The sequence below is a fragment of the Rattus norvegicus genome, chromosome 2 (assembly GCF_036323735.1).
Source record: "Rattus norvegicus strain BN/NHsdMcwi chromosome 2, GRCr8, whole genome shotgun sequence".
NCBI classification, from domain to species: Eukaryota; Metazoa; Chordata; class Mammalia; order Rodentia; family Muridae; genus Rattus; species Rattus norvegicus.
In genome coordinates, this window is record NC_086020.1 from 251,301,436 (window position 1) to 251,318,463 (window position 17,028).

Genomic DNA, 17,028 nt, shown 5'->3' on the forward strand with positions numbered 1-17,028 from the left:
TGGCCCCATCTCTCAACCGGAGGCTGTGCCTAACCTCTGGATATGGTCTCTACAGGCTCAAAAAGTATCAGATACCAGGAGAGCAGGAGGCTCCCAGGACTCAACAAGGATGACATTAGCTGAAATACCCAACAAAGGGGAGAGAGAACACATAAGAATATTTCTTAACATATATTTTTCAACCTTTTACTATTCTGCTCAAGTAAAACATTGTAATTAGGATTCTCTCTCTCTCTCTCTTTCTCTCTCTCTCTCTCTCTCTCCCTCCCTCCCTCCCTCCCTCTCTCATCCTGTGTCATGTGCTATGGCTCGTGTGATGAATTCCTACTAATTCTGTGCCTGAAAACTCCAAGCATTTATTCTCTAGAGGACAGAGGTCTGAAGGCAATTCACTGAGCCCTGGCCAAAGACTTTGGGACTATCATCCTTCCAGGAGCACTAGGGAATGCCCATTTTCTTGTTCTGCTAATGCATAAAACTTGCATTCCTTTTCTCACCAAGTTCCAAGTCCCTTCTTCCTCAGACAACAGCATATAACTTTCATATCTACCTCTCCATTTACTTCCGTAGGAAAAGAAATCTCTCTGCCATCTTTTTATCAGAAACCATTTTTTCTTTTTTTGCATTTGAGAATAACAGGAATACCTAAGGTGGTTAAAGTTTTTTCAAGATTTTTGTTATTGGTTGTTTTCTTTATTTACATTTCAAAAGTTGTCCCCCTTCCCAGTCTCTCTTCTGCAAATCACTCATCCCATCCCCCCTCCCCTTTGCCTCTATGAGCATGCTCCCTCACCCACCCACCCATTCCCACCTCACCACTCTAGCATCCCCCTAAACTAGGGCATCAAGCCTCCACAGAACCAAGGTCCTCCTCTGGAACCATGGACCCATCTGTGTATACTGTTTGCTTGATAGTTTAGACTCTGGCAGCTCTGGGAATGTTCAGTTAGCTGCTATTGTTGTTATTTCTATGGGGTTGCAGTCCCAGTCAACTCCTTCAGTCTTCAGTCCTTCCTCTCAATTCTTTTATGTGATTTTCCTCTGTGTTAGTTGGGTTATTCATCTAACCTAACCACCCTACTTCTGTTTATAATAGGGACTATAAATATTTTATACAACTTATGGAGATATTTACTCTGCTGATTATCTTTTACCACCTTGTTTTGCAAAAATCTAACTTTAAAGCTATTATCCAAGAAGGTTCTAAAGAAAATGATAGTTTCTCATCATAAAGTACTTTTGTCATTCTATCTATGTATAAAAATTCAAAGGTGCATTCCTGAAGTACTAGATCCACTAATTTCATTTGATCCATTCCAGTCAGCAATCACTAACAATTTTTGTTGTGGACCTGTATTTTCTCATTTTCCTGGCTAAAGAACATTGTAAGGAATAATACATAGAACACATTTGCTTTCAAAGTTTTCCTTAATTTCATTTTCTATTTTGCTATTTAATATACTTTATCTTTGATGACACATTTATTTTAGAATTCAAGGTCAGAGAAGGTCTTCTGATTGACTGTATATAATCTTTCATCAGTAAATGTGAACTGTGTGGCTTGATATTTATCACGTTGAGTTCTGCGTGAATAGGTTCAATGTCGCAAGAACATCCCTGCCAGAGGAGAAAATATGTAATAACAGAAATTATTTTAAAATGATGCAAGTAATAGTGATTTTTACATAAAAGTGATTAGTAATATTTTCCATTAACTGAACTTTTATTTTTCCAGAACTGCATGACTAACAAGTATGTATCTTGGTACGCTTATTGAAACAAGATACAAATGTTCACTTATAAATCTGTAAATCACGCTAGTTGTTTCTCCCGTCCAATTTTATGTTCTCAAATAAGAATGATCAGCACTGGCTTTAGGACAAAGTACTAACTACATAGCACCATAGGTAAGGCTTTCACTTGATGCCTTCTTTACCACATGCCTCACTATAAGAACATGGATCATAACATGAAGGAAACACTATGACTAGACATAGTACAGGCATGGCAAAAAGTCTCAAGAACTTGTGTCTTAGTAATATCGTGATGTAATCTGACATAATGTTGGTAGTTATCCAAACACATTTCACTGTTGCTAGAACTAACTTCATCTGTCAATTAATTTTCATAATTTTAAATTTTTAACTTTATTTGCATTAGAATTGAAAGTAATAGTCTCATTGTGGTATTTATCAAACAATGTGTAGGATTATATTTTTGAGATTATTATCTAACAAAAACATTTTCCCTTCCCTTTCTTCTCTCTAAACCTCTCATAGCTCTCTTCCCACTCTCCTTCAAATTTGTGGTCTATTTTTCACTAATTATTATCATATGCATATATTTATATACCTATTTATTCCTGAATATAACCTGTTTAGTCATTATAATGCTACCTGTATGTCTTCTCAGGGCTGACCACTTAGCACTAGACGACTAATTGGCTTGCTCTTCCCTGAGGAAAACCACCTCTCTTACTCCCAGCTTTCCTCAGTTGCCTATAGATTTTTGCATTGGGTTAAGGCCTCATGTGCTTAGCATGCAACTTGGCATGTTCATTGGTATCATTTTTTTTAAGCTAACATTTTTCTGGCCTCAGTGGGAGAGGATATGCCTAGTCCTGCAGTGACTTGATGTGCCAGGATGAGTTGGCATCTGAGAAGGGGGCTCCAAATTCTCAGAGGAGAAGGGGAGGGCAGAATGGGAGTGAGAGTACTATGTGAGGGGTGTCTAGAAGGAGGGGGGCAACAATCAGGATACAAAGTGAATAAATGAATAAATTTATGGAAAAAGTATTATATATGCATTCTATAGAATTTTATCTTTAAATAGGAAATTTTTCAGTCTTATATCATATGAACCAATTGCAAGATATTATACTATGCAAGATAAACCTTACATACAATATTGTCTCACTTATATGTGGAATTTAATGTTTGAAGTCAGATAAATAATATAGAATTATAGTTTCTAGAGTGGAAGAAGAGGACTGTGTAGCTACTGATAAAATGATAAGTTTCAATCAGGCATAAGAATATGATTTGCAATTTATTGCACAAAGAATAACTATAGTCAAATAATCTATTATGTACATCAAAATAACTAAACAGGTTAATTTTATATATATATATATGTATAATTTTATATATATTACCATAAAGTAGGTATAACTGGTTATAGATACATTATTCTGTTTGAGTCAATCATCTAACATCTATGTATATGCAAATCAATTGTTTTGGATATATATTAAAAGTATTATACATTAAAGTTTTGTATTGTACTGCATATACTTATATCATTATGGTGGGCCAATCATACTAAAATACTGCTAATATTAAAAGTTTTTAAATTTATAAGACCAAAATAACTCAACAGAACACAAAAATTTTCCACACACACATACATACAAAAAAAGCCAATGCAGCTTCTAGGTCCTCACCAGAACTAGATGATAGTTTGGGCTTCAAGGCATAGAGAAATTGAGCTGGTATTTATATAGAAGCATCCTCCTTCAGACTAGCTTTCATAATGCAGGAAGGAGGCTGCTAGAGGAGAAAAGTCATCACTGGTCTTACCCAGCCTTGGGCCCTGAAAATTACTATACCAACCTACCAGGAAAAGTGTGTACGCACTAGTGATATAGTGACAAGAGTGTTACAAAGATATTGAACAACTTAGATTTGAGTCCCCACACCAGGAGAGAATTCATTCCTGGTACTGTAACCCTAGTCAAAAGCGATGGCAGGGAAGGTCATAAATCTTAGAAAGGAACCAACTACTGTTGTTTTTCCAAAAGGACATATTGTCAAACTGCCTTCTAAACATTTATGTTTATATTGATATTATGAATTCAGCCTTGGTCTGTTCAGTAGGAAGATGTTAGTTCATAAAATAATATTTGGTCAATCTCATGATAATAAATTACAGTAGAATGCTTGACCATAATTTGATATCTATGTCACCCATCCAAATTTTTTGGAACATACCTTTTCTACCTACACCCCAGTTCCTTGAACAATGAATTAGAGGGTTATTATTTACTTAAAAATGCCAGGCCACATGCTAAGTTTGTTTCCCCTAGCTTGTTTCCCATGCCTGACTCTTTCCCAGAGTTCCTATCCCTTCCAGAAATTCTTGCCTATTCTCTCCTCTCCTGCTGCTATAAGCCATTCAGCCCTTTATTGACACATGGTGCTTTTACACATTGCACAAGACAGTATCCATACCTCCTCTTTTAGTCCAAAAAAATAACTTTTTCCCTAATATAAACAAACTATGTACAACAAGAACCAATATAAAAACTAAGAAATATATTTACATATATAATTCCAGTCCATATGTATTTGACTGCCTTAAGCTTAATTGTGAGGCCATAACTATCTTATCTTCAACCCTATCAGAGACCTGAGGAGGATATTACCTGACTAGCCCATCATAATGGAATAAAGCTATGATATAATATATGCATATATACACATATATCCAATTTATTTCATATACATATATGTTGGATGAATGACTCAAACAGATTAATATGTATAACAAGTTATACCTATTTTATACTAGATACTTAGAGAAAGTACTCTACTATCTATCCTTTCTTGGTGAGTCCGAAGTCTTGTACCTAATTCACTTTCTACCATAGCTTATATTACCAACTGTCTGGACCAGTCTGAGATGTTGGAACAAGTGGGGTCAGCATTTTGAAGCTGTCCTGGAAGCAAGTTTTAATGAAACAGCTATTGAGATAGTATGAGGTTGAAACAAGAAGGATGCTGGAATAAATATGTCTCAGCATCTTAGCATCCTTCTCACCATTCTCCAGAGTGAATGTTGTTGGGGTTGCTTTAATTTCATTGGTGTCTGTTTATTTTTATCTGTGACAATATAAGCTTTGAAGGTATATATATTTGCATTAACATATGAACAGATTGTGCAATGTGCACAAATCAGTAAAAGATGGTCTTTGGTTGAGCAAGAGAAAGGCATCAAAATGCACAAATATGTTTGGACCATGTATCTAAACTGTAATATAAATTTCCATCCATATCATATGAAAGAATGGTATGATAAACCCTGAGGACTCTATAGCCAACAAGATTTTTTGGTTAGGTATAGCTGAAGTCCTGACTGTAGGCATTTATGTCTCAGCTCATTTCAGAGCTGTTCCCCTCTGAGGGAATCAACATATATTTACCTGTTTTGTTGTTCTTCTTGGTTTCTTCCTTCAGTCTGCAGCCAAGATTTTCAGAAGGTCTCTTCTGGTCAAGTCTAATCTTTATTAACTTTCATGGAATCCATAGTTTTTCTCCTCCTGTTTTAACAAAGACAAAACCTCTTCCTGAACACAACACATTTCTTGCCTTTGATTCTGAGGTTATCGCATATATAGGCTAATCTAATTCATCAGTCCTTTCTAAAATTCAGTATATTTCAGCAGCTGTGTTATCTGTCTCATTGACATTTAAAATTTTTACAACAATAAAGCATTATTTAATCTATCTCTGGGGGATTCCATATCCCAGTTCTGCTCTATGGGCACCTCCTTCAAAGAACAATTAGATGTTTTTATAATTGTTTCACCTGAGGATTGTAAGATATATCTATAACATTTTTTAAAATATAGCTTTATTCTAATGAACATATATGCTGGAATAAAATCAGCTTCCATCTTCAAAGGCATTTACAAGATAATCATCACCTTTAGTAAATAAACAATTGATCAGCCAAAGACCTATCTTCCATTCTGCAACTATCCCTGGGGCAGATTGGGCGTGTCTGCCTATCTCCCAGGTGTCTCAAGTGAGACCTTCACCCCAATACCTGCCCCTACTGAAACCCACATGGAGCTCAGCAGATGCAGAACCTATCCCCTCTTCTAAAGTCACATCTTCCAGCCTGCAATTCTGTCCCTCTCCCACACCTTACAGCTTGTCTATCTCCCAGGAGGTCTGCCATAACCAGGGACACAGTCTGCCTGTCTCCCAGGAAGTCTTATATAACCAAGGACAAAGAAGGCTCCTGATAACAAGAGACAGCACTGCCTGCCTACCAGGAGGACTATTGTAACCCATGTCACAGAGCTCTACCTGCCTCTAAAGAAGGACAGGCTCCAGTCAAAAACATCCAGACCAGGTATCACCAGATAACCAGATGGTGAAAGACAAGTGCAAGAACATAAGCAACAGAAGCCAATTTATTTTGGCACCATTAGAACCCATTTCTCCCACCACAACGAGCCCTGAATACCCTAACAAATCTTCATCTAATGAAGATTTCTCCCGAGGCCTTTAAGAAGTATATAAAGAATTCTGTTAAAGAAATACAGGAAACACAGGCAAACAGGTAGAATCCTTTAAAAGAGGAAAGAAATAAATCACTTAAAGAAATATAGGAAAACAGAATCAAACAGGTAAAAGAATCGAACAAAATGGTCAAAGACCTAAAAATGGAAATAGAAACAATGAAAGAAATAAAAAATGGAAGCAATCCTGGAAATGGAAAATCTAGGAAAGAGATCAGGAGCTACAGATGCAAGCATCACCAACAGAATACTAAAGATAAAGAGAATCTCAGGTGTAGAATATAGCGTAGTACAACAGCCATCAAAGAAAATACAAAGATCAAAAAGCTCTTAACCCAGTACATCCAGGAAATTCAGAACACAGTGAAAAAGTCAAACCTAGGAATAATAGGAATAAAAGAGGGTAAAAATTCTCAGTTCGAAGGTCCAGGAAATATCTTGAATAAAATTATAGGAGAAAACTTCCATAAGCTAAAGAAAGAAATGCCCATAAACATACAAGAAGCCTATAGAATCCCAAATAGTTTGGACCCAAAAAGAAAATTCTGCTATCACATAATAATCAAAACACTAAATGCATAGAACAAAGAAAGAATATTAAAAGATTCAAGGAAAAGAGGCCAAATAACACATAAAGACAGACCTATCAGACTTACACCAGATTTCTCAACAGAGATTCTAAAAGCCACAAGATCATGGAGAGATGCCATGCATACACTAACAGAATACAAATGTCAGCCCAGACTACTATAGCCAGAAAAAGTGTCAGTCATCATGGATAAGTGAAGATATTCCATGACAAATCCAAATTTAAATATCTTTCTACTAATCTGACCCTATAGAGGATTCTAGAAGGAAAACGACAACATAAGGAGGATAACTACACCCAGTAAAACACAAGAAGTTAATCATCTCACAACAAACTTAAAAGAAGAGAATCACATAAACATAAAACAACCTCCAACAACGAAAATAACAGGAACCAACAATCATTGGCCTTTAAGATATGTCAATGTCAATAAAATCAATTTCACAATAAAAAGACATAAGATAACTGACTGGGGGGGGAGCAAGATATACCATTTTGCTGCATTCAAAAAAACATACCTCAGTAACAAAGACAGACAGTACCTCGGAGTAAAGGGCTGGGGATTTTTTTCTAAGCAAGTGGTCCCAAGAAACAAGTAGTAGTTGCCATTTTAATATCCAGTAAAATAGACTTAAAACCATAGAGATAGGGGAGAATACTCATCAAAGGAAAAATACACCAAGATGAAATCTCACTTCTGAACATCTATGCCCCAAATGCAAGGGTACTCACATTCATGAAAGAAATTTTACTAAAGCCCAAAACATACATTAAACCTCACACATTAATAGTGGGAGACTTCAACATCCCACTCTCACCAATTGACAGGTCAACTTACAGAAGTAATGAACCTGGATTTAACAGATATTTACAGAATATTTTACCCCAAAACAAAAAGCTATACCTTCTTCTCATGCTTTCTCCAAAACTAACCATATACTCTCATAGAAAACAAGCCTTAACAGATACAAGAAGATTGAAATAATCTCATGCATTCTGTCCAATGACCACAGACTAAGGATAGTCTTCAATAGTAATAAAAACAACAGAAACTCCACATATTCATGAAAACTGAGTAACAGTCTATTAAATGATAAGTTGGCAAGGTAAGAAATAAAGAAAGAAATTAAAGATGTTTTAGAATTTAATGAAAATTAAGGCACAGCATACCCAAATTTAAGGAAGACAATGAAAGCAGTACTATGAGAAAATTCATATCACTAAGTGACCTGGTAAAAATTGGAGATATCCTGCACTAGCAACTTAACCACACACATGAAAGCTCTAGAACAAAAAGAAGCAAACACATGCAAGAGGTGTAGAAGGCAGGAAATAATCAAACTCTGGGTAGAATCAACCAATTATAAACAAAGAGAACTATACAAAGAATCAACAAAATCAAGGGCTGGTTCTTTGAGAAAATCAAGAAGTTAGATAAATCCTTAGCCAAACTAACTAAAGGACCCAGATGCAGTATCAAAATTAACAAAATTAAAAATGAAAAGGAGAAAAAAAAATGAAAAGGAGACATAGCAAAAACTGAGGAGATTCCAAAATCATCAAATCTTACTACAAGAGCCTAAATCTAGATGAAATGGATGATTTTCTAGACAGATACCATATACCAAAGTTAAATCAAGATCAGGTAAACTCTCTAAACAGTCCCATAACCCCAAGGAAAATGGAAGTAGTCATTAAAAGTCTCCCAATCAGAAAAAGCTCAGGACCAGATGATTTCAATGCAGAATTCTATCAAACATTCAAAGAAGGCCTAATACCAATAGTCCTCAAACTATTCCACAAAAATAGAAACAAAAGGAACACTACCTAGTTCGTTCTGTGAAGCCTCAGTTACTCTGATACCTAAACTACATGAAGCCCCAACAAAGAAAGACAACTTCAGAACAATTTAAATTATATTGATGCAAAAATAACCATTAATAGTCTTGCAAATTGAATCTGAGAATACATCAAAAACATCATCCACCATGGATCAAGTAGGCTTCATCACGGAGATGCAGGGATAGTTCAATATATGGAAATCCATTAATGTAATTCCCAACATAAACTCAAAGAAAAAAATCATCTCGTTAGATGCTGAAAAAGCCTTTGACAAAATACAACTCTCCTTCATGTTAATTCTGAACATGTATCAACACGTGTACATAGTTTAAATTTTCAAATTTAAATTTTCAAAATTTAATAAATTTTCAAACTTTTCAAATTCAATTTTAATTTACAAATTTAAACATATAAGCTACTGTGTGCTATTATTCCAAGGTAGCATCAAACATAACTTTTAGTCTTAACTCAGAATATTTCATCTCTGTGTTGCTATTCTAATTTCTCAAGCCTTTGTGGATTTTTCTTATCTGGAACTACTTTTTTATTGTAGCTGTAAGTTCCAGATTGTAGTCTTTTGAAGATTCCCACCTTCCCAGGGTGTTCAGTCCCTCTGCAATGCCTAGGAGGTGCATAAAGAATCCAGTTTGCTCTCTTTAAAAGAAACCACATTCAGATGGGCTGGGGAACTGCTCCAGTAAGTGTTTGTTCCCTGCTTTTCTACCCAGAGCTTTTTCTCAGGCTGTAAGTTCTTTTGATAGACTTTGTAACTGTGGGCTTTTCCACTTATGCCCAAATTTCTGAATGATGACCCTGAGGTTCATTATTTATTTTAAAAATGCCTAGGCCATAAGCTAGTATTGTTCCCACTAGCTGGTAACTTATTTAACTCATATATACTATTCAATATCTGCCACATGGATAGTTACTTCTCAGTTTTAGACCTCCGACTTCCTCTGAGTCTGGGTGGTGAATCTTCCATGCCTGATTCTTTCCCAGAGTCTCTTCCCAGAATTCCTGCCCCCCCATGCTATAGGCAATTCAGCTCTTTATTGACAGGTGATAATTTTACACAGTGCACAAAGATTAATCTTTGCACATGTCAGAATTGGAAGTGGAAAGAATATAAGAGCCAGTGGCAACTATGCCATGCTTCTGTTAATACCCTCTACCCATATTCATGCAAGCAGCCATGATCAAGCTCAATCTCTCTCTCTCTCTCTCTCTCTCTCTCTCTCTCTCTCTCTCTCTCTCACACACACACACACACACACACACACACACACACACACACACACGTTGTGGTTTGAAAATGCTTGGCACATGGAAAGTGGCACTATTTGGAGGTATGACCTTGTTAGGATAGGTGTGGTCTTATCGGAGTCACTTTGTAGGCAGGCTTTGAGGTCTCCTAGTGCTCAAGTTCCACCCATCCACCCAGTGTGGAAGAGATCCTCTCAACTACCTGCAGAAGAGTCTCCTCCTGGCTGCTGTTGGATCAAGATGTAGCATCAAGTCTGACTGTGTGCTGCCAGGCTTCCAAACGTGATGATAATAGACTGAACCTCTGAAACTGTAATCCAGTTCCAATTAAATGTTTGCCTTGCAAGAGTTACCTTGGTCATGTTGTCCCTTCAATCAATGAAACGCAAACTAAGACAACATGTAACCAAAGAATAAAACACTTACCCAACAAAAATGAGGCTAGATATCAATGCCAACAAAAACCTCAAACACAACTCCAAATATCTAGATGCTAGCACAAAATATCAAAAACATGAACAGCTAAGGTAATTTTCCATCAGAAGCCAGTATTCCTATTACAGTATGCCCTGAGAAATGCCCAAGATCAGGTTTCAGTCTGGACATGGGCATTTTATTGACCAATGTGCTGTAAAGAATGATTTTTAATAATCTCTGATTCATTAATAAAAAGTCTAGAGCCTGTTACTGGGAAGGAGAGAAAGAAAGGTAGGACTTAAGAGCAAGTAGAGGGTCTCAGATAGGGAGCACTAGAAGGAGGAAGAAGAGGACAAGGAGGTTGCCATTTGGTGGAATAGACCAGGATCACATGGCCAAGAGAAGGTCACCCTGAGGACAGACAACTATAACAGAAGCTGCCCAGGAATGTTAATTTGGCAAGTAATGGGGAATTCATGTGGACTTTTAACATTGTTGACGGATTAGTATGGCTCAGAACCTGCCCAGCATAGTGCCAAGAGCTTATTAACAAATTACAATGTTCCTGTGTCATTTTCTTTGGAGCAAAATGGGCAAAATGGGATGTAACAACCCTGAACATTTATTTATAGCTGTAATTCCCACTCCTCTCTGGGCAATTTGCTTATAGTACAAAATAAGAGTGATGATTTTCCCAGGGCAATGTCATTTAGACAGATTAATGATTCAGCTGAACTTTCTGAGATCAGTTTAAAGACACAAGTGGCTAGTGTTTCTAATGAGGGATATAGAAAAGATAGCAATAAGACTAAAAAAATACCTTTTCCAGATGGTTGTGAGACTTACTAGAAATAGGAAATAAGAATGGGGAAGTTTCAGGCATTGTAAGCCCATGAATCTGGCCTGTCAGAGAAAGACTTTTTATTAAAGAAAGCAATCAAGTTCCTGTAACTATGGTTGGTTTCTTAGATATGTTGACTACAGATCTAATTACAAGGCTCTGGTGGTACCTTGAGAACACAGAGTTGTGAAAGGAAATTAAATAACCCTATTGTGAGTGAAAGAATAGGAAAATAGACTTAGTTAACTAGAAGTAGTTGGCTAACAGTTAGCTGAGCAAAGCCTTGTAAAACAAAAACAGAAGTCTGCCACACTGTAAGGAAATACTGTTGTCAGCTAGTACAAGAAGACTGGCTGAAATATACTTTGCTTAGATAAATTTTGTTAATCAATAATAAAATTTATTGCTTTGGGGTAAAGACATAATTATGGGGAAAATAGGGGAGAGAATGTTTAATCATATATGGGCTTCTGAGGACATTTGTTTTATGAAATATGTAACTTGTGATTATGAGATGATTTCTTTCTACATAAAGATTTTTTGTTCTGAGTAGTATATAAAAGATGAAAGAAAAAATAAAATCAGAGAGAATGGGAAAAAAATTGGAGCGTGCTTCAACCATAATACACTTTGTATCTTATTATCTCTGACTCCACATTTCCTCTTTAGAACCCTGGTCTGCTGGAGCTGTCCTCTGGCAGAAAAATAGAGGGCGACATTGCTCTTCTATTATGCCTTTCTTTTAATGATTGAGTCATAAGTTAGTGAATGTCTATAATATTAAAAATATTTTTAAACAAAACATTCGGAGACAGCTAAGTTTAAAAGGTTTAGTGGCAGCTGAAAAATAAACTAGGAACATTGTAATCAAATAAATTTAAACAGTATAGATGCATATTTTGAAATAATAGCCTTGATAATTGAAATGTTACCTAAGAAAAGTTAGACCAGCTGGATATTCATTAGAGCGAAGGGAAATAATGATATGGCAAACTAACAACTGCCATGAGCTAGGATTATATGACAACCTAATGGTATTCAGCTCAATCTAACAGGTGCTTTCCAAGTTCTTGTTTTATGTATAGCTGCTTTGAAAAGCAAAACATGGTGGGAGGGGTATCAACAAGTTTTACATTTGCACTGCATATTTTGTGGGTACATTCTGAGTTTGAGTGTATTGTCATGAAGACATGGAACGAGATTTTTGGAAGTCTGTTTTTTTAGTATAGTGGGATAAGATCTTTGGAAAGTTTCAAATTATATGTAGCTCAAAAGGATAATGATGAAAATAATGTATTATAGCTATTGTTATTTTAAGCAATTCAAATTTATTTGCATTCTCTGACTTTAATAAACACCTGCCAAACTCTCTTCTCACTTTAGGAATTTCATCGGATTTTATCAGAGTTTAGTTTTTAGTTGTTTTTAAGCTATAAGCTGTGTGCTGAGGTATAGTTGCCCCAATCCAATATATAGAAGATTATCGTGTGATGCTGACCAAGCCAGCTCAGTCAGTCAACAGAGTCTCAAGGAAGGGAGTGAGGATTGAAAAGAAAAAGACAACATGATAACATGACTCTAGCCAGTGCTAAGGCTGAAGCGTTTATTTTTCCTCCAGTCTACTTTTATATCATCCTAGGTACATCCTAAAAATAGGGTCAGTTCTTAGATCAAAGACAAAGTAATCGAACAAGGCAATGAACAAAGCCCCCTGGTCACTGTTTCTAGGGCCTTATCAGAATGACCAAGATAAAAGGTACACACACATCCCTAGGCTGAGTTTACCTTGAGCTTTCTATTAGCCCAAATGTGAATATTCTTATCTGAGCCTTCCTCCTTGTCCAAGCCCAGTGACAAGTGCTTGCCAAATTTCTAGGAAAGGCCCCAAAAGCTCACCACATGATACGTCACACAGAGGGCACACAGCCACATAAACATGACCCTGAACCTTGTCCCTCACAGCAAATGTTAGGTTTGTAATGTTACCCTTTATACATGTTTGATTACCTTATAAAGTCACCCATGTGCTATGAAGAATTGAGCAACAACACATATGGTTAGTATGCAATGTGACTGATATCTATAAGTACCTTTTTATTGATTGTAGAATTATTTTTATATTGTCTTTGCTAAATTCTTTGACTCTGAATACCTTATTTTTTTTCTAAATTGTACGATGGTTATTGAAAATTTGCTATACAGTTTAAAGAAGTAGTATTTAAATTTTTTTCAAATTTCTTTTTTGAGTATAATCATGACTTGAAGCAATAGCTGAGGGTCCAGTGCATCTTAAGTTTGGTTTTGTCTAGACTATGAATTAAGAGTGGAATACAAAGGACAAAGAAAAAAAGAAGCATCAGAGGAGGGCAATGTGGGAAGAAGGAAAATATGTGACTAACAATACCGCACCACAAGTTCTAAAGTAGTTGCTGTTAGGTTCTTGAAATTTTAGTAAGGGGATGGAGAGATGGCTCAGTGACTGAGAGTACTTGCTGTTGCAGAGGACCTGGATTCTGCTCCTAGTATCCATATGAGAGTTAACAACCATCTGTAGCTCCAGTTCCCAGAAAATCTGACACCTTCTTCTGACTTTTGATAGCATTGCATACATGTGAAGCACAGGCACATGCAGGCAAAAAAACTCATACACATAAAGAAAAAATAAACAATTCTTTAAAAATATGTGTTATGTGCTTATTGGTGACCCTGAAGTCTTTGTGATCTGAGGTCCCTCATTATTCCACATTAGATAACTCAACATGATTGGCTGTGAAGTAAATAAAAAATTAAAATCTAGTCTTGGAGTTAACCCTGTTTATTAATAATAAAATGCTAAAGAAGATTAAAAATAACAAAACCAATATGTGATTATACTTAGATACTAGTAAATATAATTATTAATTAAATAAATTTTCTGGAGAGCTTCTAGTTTGGCAGGCAAAGAAGCTTCCTTAACCAAATATTATGTGTATATTCTGGTAGTAAAGGCTAAAGATGTTTAAACAAAATGCTCAATATGATATTAATACATATTCATTGAGTTGCTTTCTCAAATCTAAGAAATTATAAGGAAGTGAAGTTAATACCTTGAACAGCCAATAAAATACCTATATGAAAGTGAACGCGTACCTTATTCTATCAGAAATTTAACATTCTTACTAAACTCAACATTTTTCCTATGTCTAGACGTATGGAAATGAAAATAGGAATAAGATTCTGAGCAAAAACTTAATAAAAAAACAGGACTATAAACCCATAATAGTCATGGTTTAGCATCTCATGAGCCATGATATTCACTGTCCAAATATATGGGTAGTAACTGTTTGAGCCATAAGTCATAGTCTTGGAAATGGCACACCACACATAAGTATGAGAACCTTCTGGCCCAACTTGTCACCCATAGTTCAGTTCTCTTCCTCCTAACTTATTTAAATCAAGTCAATCATATCTTCCTTCTAGAATTGAGCTTCATATTCATTTATAGAAGGAAATGTTAAGAAGATTTGCAAAGCAAAACCAAGACAGACAGTGGCATAATGTACTGACTTTATTACTGCTGGATAGTTTATTTCTGTTTCTGGTCTCACATGAAATCTATCTGACCTTTTAGCTCTGCAGTCATGTTAAACATAGTAGATCCAAGTGCATTGCACACAAATTTTCACTACAGCACTCATCCCCTAGATTTCTGATTACTAGACCAAACATGGGGCAGAATCATTGCATTTGCACAGTGCTTATAGCCGATTCTGGCATGTGAAAAGGTGACCATTTCCACTTGAGTTAAAGGCAACAAATGTCAGGAAGAATTACTTTGCTGATTCCTAATAGAGAAGAGGAGTAAACATATTGAATTCCTGATGTGGAATAAAATTTGGTACTCTCCACTGGCCAATGGGAAGTTTTCAAAGATGCTTGTTGTGCACAAACACTCAGATTGGTTTTGGTTTTGCAGACTAATGCACAGCTGATTTAACCCAGGGACTTATCATCTTATATAAACATCCTAGCTTTGTGGATTGTCCGAGCCTTGTAATAAGATTAAGGGTTGTAGATGCTTCTGCTAACAAGACAAAATTAACTGTGGAGCAGAAACTCCAGAGTGCAATATGATATATTAATTATGGAGTATAGCCTTGGGCAAAAGGTTAAATCAACATGTCTATATGGAGCTGAATAGCATCTAGCTCAAAGATTAAGAGAGCAAAGAGATCAGACACAATGAAACCACAGCATTTTATCCTGTTTTAATTACCTATCAAAATGAAGACTTTTCTTTTTTTTGGATTTTTTTTTTTTTTGGTTCTTTTTTTTTTTTTTTTTTTTTTTTTTTTTTTCCCGGAGCTGGGGACCGAACCCAGGGCCTTGCGCTTCCTAGGTAAGCGCTCTACCACTGAGCTAAATCCCCAGCCCCTGGATTTTTTTTTTATTTACATTTCAAATGTTATCCCCTTTCCCTGTTTCTCCTCTGGAAACTTCCTGTCTCATCCCCCTTTCCCCTGCTTCTATGAGGGTGTTCTCCTACCCATCTACCCACTCCCTCCTGCCTCCCCGCCCTGACATTCTATTATAGTGGGGCATCAAGCCTTCACAGGACCAAGGACCTCTTCTCTCATTGATGCCCAACAAGGCAATCCTCTTCTACCTATGTAGCTGGAGCCATGGGTTGCTCCATGTGTATTCTTTGGTTGTCGGTTTAGTTTAGTCCTGGAGAGCTCTGTGGAGTCTGGTTGGTTGATATTGTTGTTCTTTCTATGGGGTTACAAACCCACAGGGCCAGCATTATCTTGTTCTCTCAATACCCTCCGGTTAAAGAAGTGATGGTTTTTACATAAGAATAAGCACATTCTGGTACCAGAAGTTATGTCTGTCATAGTTCCTGCAGTTTCACATTGTTCAAAGGGATAGCTTTTTATAACAGGGCATGGGAGGGGGCATAATGTGCTTTAGAAAAAACAGGTTATAAGTTTCTTCAAAGTAACTTAGGCATATATACCCATAATTGACATGTCAGTTGCATTACCTACAGAAAAACTACTAGGAGCCTAATAATATATCCTGCAGTTGTGTAGCCTCGAAATACATTATTTTTAAGTTATCAAAGAGCAATTGATGCTTGAAGGTAGATTTAGGGTTTTCTTTAGTAGCAATTCTAATTTGCCCTTGTCATTTGTGTAGCATATACTAGTTATTTTGTTCATATCTGAAAGGAAATGCCTGACAAAAAAGAAAGAATGATTCCTTAAGGCTGACAGTTTAGAAAGGTACAGTCCATAATGTCAAGAAAGGCATGGCAGACTTCATGGTGGAAGGACATGCATTTGGGACTATTGACATGTAAAGAGACTAAGAAACAGAGAGTAGAGAATGCTTATGCTCAGTTTATACTATATGTTCTTCCACATTCAGGATGGAGTTTCTTTGCTAAATTAATCCCCTCTAGAAACACCATTACAGATATACCTAGTGATAAACATCTTAGTTACTTCAAAGCCCAGTCAACTTTACTGTGAAGACTACCTGTCATCTAGGCCCAGTGTTAGCTGGTCAGGTCACAAGGAATTCCTAGTTGTTGAACATTCTAACCTTGAAGCCTAGTGTTCTATTCTTTATGACAAAATTTCCATAAGTATACTTTTAATGGGTTTTGAAGAAAGGGGCCAGAATTTATTAAACATTTTTGTCTCTTTGCAGTGGTTACTATGCATCTCATCATCCAACTTCTCCTTCACATATTAATGTTATCTCTTTGAAAAATGTGGGACTCCA

The 17,028-nt window shown here is 36.3% G+C and overlaps 1 long non-coding RNA gene across 1 annotated transcript; it reads right to left on the minus strand.

The window, feature by feature from the left end:
- Positions 1 to 1,422: 1,422 nt before the first annotated feature.
- Positions 1,423 to 16,837, minus strand: LOC108350149 (uncharacterized). The gene is made up of 3 exons (XR_001836976.3): positions 16,780 to 16,837; positions 5,201 to 5,317; positions 1,423 to 1,617 (listed from the first exon to the last, which is right to left on the minus strand). It is a non-coding gene; the product is annotated as an uncharacterized LOC108350149 (long non-coding RNA).
- Positions 16,838 to 17,028: the final 191 nt, after the last annotated feature.